This window comes from Orycteropus afer, unplaced genomic scaffold, assembly GCF_000298275.1.
Source record: "Orycteropus afer afer isolate SDZICR_OR568_19922 unplaced genomic scaffold, OryAfe1.0 scaffold00378, whole genome shotgun sequence".
NCBI lineage: Eukaryota > Metazoa > Chordata > Mammalia > Tubulidentata > Orycteropodidae > Orycteropus > Orycteropus afer.
Window position 1 is genome coordinate 2541919 of NW_006921965.1, and position 4259 is coordinate 2546177.

The following is a 4259-nucleotide window of genomic DNA, read 5'->3' on the forward strand; positions in this document are numbered from 1 at the left end:
TTTCTGTGGCCCAGATCTCACTCTTGGTGCCCCAGGACAATAAGACTGGTGGCAGGGGGTGCAGACACAGTCTGACAGTCTGCTGAACAGGAATTTTTGCAATATCTGGAACCTGTTTAACATTAGGTCTTCTTGGTAGCTGCATTCTCTGAGGAACACTTTTATTTATTAGAATCAGAATTGGCAAATTCAACCCTCCTAGACACTAATTCATGGAGCTCTGGTGGTGTAGTGGATGAAGCATTTGGCTGCTAACCAGAAGGTCAGAGGTTCCAACCCACCAGCTGCTCTGCAGATGGAAGATGAAGAGATCTACTTCTGTAAGATTTGCAGCCTCAGAAACCGAATGGGGGTCATTGTCAGTTAGAATCGACTCAGTGGCAGTGAGTTTGTTTTTTTTTTGGTTTGAGGTACTAATTCAGGGAGCTCTGGTGATACAGTGGCTAAAGCATTCGACTGCTAATCAAAACGTGGCAGTTCAAACCCACCAGCTGCTTTGTGGGAGAAAGATAAGGCAGTCTGTTTCTGTAAAGATTTACAGCCTTAGAAACCCTATGGGTCAGTTCTACTCTGTCCTTTAGGGTCACTATGAGTAGGAATAGCCTTTGTGGCAGTGGGTTTGGTTTGGTTTTTAAGGTGCTAATGCTGTGGGAATAAGGAGACTAAAGAGAGTCCTTTGGGATTCTTCTTGGAGACAGCACAGTATTTGTTTGGAATAAACACTTTGATAAGTCACATAAGGGGTGAAGTGACACCCTAAAGCCATGCACAGGTCACAAAAGATGGTCTAGAAACTGCTACACAGGGGATTGGCAGGAAATTTTTGTTGCTTCTAAGGAAAGAAAGAGTAATTGAGTGGCCAAGAAATCCTCTGTATATCAATGTTGTTGTTGTTGTTATGTGCCATCGAGTCGGCCCTGACTCATAGCGACCCCTCCTTGGGTTTCCGAGGCAGTATCACTACGGAAGTAGGATTGCCCAACCTTCCTTCCGAGGAGTGGCTGGTGGGTTTGAACCGCCAGCCTTCTGGTTAACAGTCAAGTGCTTTAGCCACTATGCTACCAGAGCTCCTTCTGTATATCAATAGACATTATCTATGTCTCTTTATGCCCCCCACCCCATTTTTTTTTGTTTTTTAAATTAATTTATTCACAGCTTCAATATTGGTTTTGGCCAAACTTTTTATGTAGTAATCTGTAGTTGTTTAACATATGCTTAAATGGTTTTATTGGAGGAGGGCAAAAGAGGAGGTTCTTGCAGATTCCCAGGGAAATTTCAGAAAGGCAAATTATGGCCACTATTACCCATGTATTTTTTTGGGTTTACTGGGTGAATAGCACTCTCCTTATGTAAGCATCTGATCTCAGTTTTTTCACACTGAAAACATTGAGATTTCAGTTTGAAGACACCCTAAAATCCTAAGAGTAGTAAACCCAACCACTTTTCTAATATTTAGCTTATTTATATAGGCAGAATGAGTCATGTCTCCATTTTAGATGACTAGATGTTTGTGAAAGATCTTAGTATTGCTTGCCTCATTTACTGGGAAGAATCATATAGGAAGTGGCCTTTAGAGACTCTTAGAAAATTACAACACTAGTGCATAAGTCAAGTCTTACATGTTTAACATTTACTTGTTGAAAGCAATGTCATAAAATCAAATGAAATTAAACATGTTTTACAGTTTTCCTCAGAAGAACATAAAATTATGGAGGAGAACATAACAGGATTTTTTTTTTTTACAAAAGTAACACAATTTTTCCTTTTTGATAGTCTTTGGGTAGTTATGACAAAAAGCTTCCACTTTTTGTTTGTTTGTTTGAACAGGGATTTTGGTCCAAAGTTTTGTTTGTTTTTTAGCATCTGCTTCTGCCTCTCCTTTATCAGATCAACTTCCTCCATGGCCACCATCTCTTGGGGATCTGCAGTGTGGACTGCTGTAGAAATCACATGGAGGAGTACCCCCTTTACATGGAAGGGGAAAGGCCTCTTTTGTGTCTGCCAACCAAATCATGACCACTTGAGTAGAGATCATTTCACCTGCTTGAGAAACTGTCCCAACGTCCACCGCATCTGTCACGGAGCTACTATAATCATCATAGCAACTACTTCCACCATAGGATGGCAGGATGGCACAGGCCTTCATGTAGGTGGAGCACTGCTTGAGTTACCATAGCTGTCCTAGAAATCTCTGTATAAACCCCCAGGTGAATGGTTTGAATAGTTGCGATCATGAGCATAGCCATCTCCATCACTATACCCTCTGGATGGATAGTCATCACATGAACTGGAATGACCATCATCATGATATGCAAAATCTCTTGGTAGTGGTGCATAATCTCAGATACCATGAGAATCTGGGCAATCTTTTCTTGCATAGCTGTCTTTAATAGACTACCCAGTGCATAATCTCAGATACCATGAGAATCTGGGCAATCTTTTCTTGCATAGCTGTCTTTAATAGACTACCCATCATGTCTTGGGGACAAATAAATATCTCTACAAGAGGTCAGGGGTTCCTTCCATGGGATAGAGCAGCTCTTCCTACTCTCCACTGCTCCTGCAAACTGGTCCTGAAGGGGTTGATCTTTTAGGAGGAGGACCTCCACTTCATGGCAGTGGTTCTCTTTTTACTCACAGTAGTCCCCTGGAAGAACTAATGTTAAAATTCATGGAATACCACCATCATCCATGTGACCCCCACATGAAGACAGTCCCCTGGTTCATCTGCTTCCTCCTCTTTCACCTCTAAGGCCTTTTGGAGAACCTCTGCTTCTCGGAGGTGGAGGGGGTCTGTGTCGACCACTGTGAAATGTTGGTTTAGTGGCTTGTTCCACCTTGATTGCTTTCTGTCTAAGGACTTTACGTTCATATCTCTCGTCTTTGACATCTGCTGGACTTTCAAAGACGACGAAAGAAATTCTCTTGATTTGTTGATTTCACAGAATTTCATCAAGAGCACTTCCACAGTTTGTTTTTATTTGCCATATACTGCCTCAAAGGCATTTTCATGTGTTTCTATATTGGAGAGCTTCTGAATGGAGAGCTTTCCCAGAGATCAGCTTCAACCATTCCCTCTCCCCCAGGTGAGAGTGATAGGGATGGCTACCTTTTCAAGCTCCTAGGAGCTCACCGACAGCATAAGGGATGGCTGCTGGGTCTGAGGAAGGAAGCCGCTAGGACTACTAAGCAACTTCCCAATAAATTTTAGTTTTTTTCTTTTTTCTTTTTCTTCTAAACATCTTCTATAGTGGAATCTCTGATAGATTTCAGGCTCCTATCTGTTGCAACGGAAGGAAGGTTGGGCAATCCTACTTCCGTAATGATACTGCCTCGGAAACCCAAGGAGGGGTCGCTATGAGTCGGGTTTGACTCGACGGCACATAACAACAACAACAACAACATCTGTTGCAAGCATAGGATCTCATTCACAAGGACTCTGTGGTCATTCTGTGTAATGGCTAAATGGAAATGGTGAAATGCTACACTTATTAAAAGTCTACCACAACTCATAAAGCTTTTGATACAAGTAGATAGTTCCTGGAAACTGGAGCAGGGCTGAATCATTCTCCTGAAATGAACTGGGGGTGAAGAAGCATTTGTGGATACAATAGTCAGAGAGACTCTGCTAACATTTGGGGTTACTTGAGCAAAGCACTCTCTCAGACTTCTGAGCAGGTAGGATCTGGGTATTTAGCAATGAATAAATCAATCAACTGAAAAGCCAACCAGTGGGAATTTATTAAGCTCTTTCTTTGTGCTTGACACATATGATAGAGAACACATATAACACATACAAACTATGGAAAAATCATAGCCTTTGATGAGTTTATGACCTTCCCTGGGCTCCAAACCCAGACCCCCATAAACACTATGATACTAACTGAGATCAGAGAATAGGCAGATCAATATAGTAGTCAAAGTTTTATGAAAGCGAGTGATTGGAAAACAGGGAGGCTTGACCTAGCCAGAGAGAGTAATAACCAAAAAAAAAAAAAAAAAATCACTGCCATCAAGTTGATTCTGACTCATAGTTACCCATTCAGTTTCTGAGGTGGTAAATCTTTATGGAAACAGATTGCCTCATCTTCCCTCTATGGAGCAGCTGGTAGGTTTGAACCACCAACCTTCTGATTAGCAATTAAATGCCTTAGGCACAGTGCTACCAGATTTCCAGAAAGGATGATGGGGGGAACATATCCAGCAGGGACCAGCAGAAGCAAAGACAAGGAGGCAGGGACAGTTATGGCAAACATGAA

The 4259-nt window shown here is 42.0% G+C and overlaps 1 pseudogene; it reads right to left on the reverse strand.

Moving 5' to 3' along the window:
* Window positions 1-1888: 1888 nt before the first annotated feature.
* LOC103207588 lies at window positions 1889-3072 on the reverse strand (annotated as a pseudogene).
* Window positions 3073-4259: the final 1187 nt, after the last annotated feature.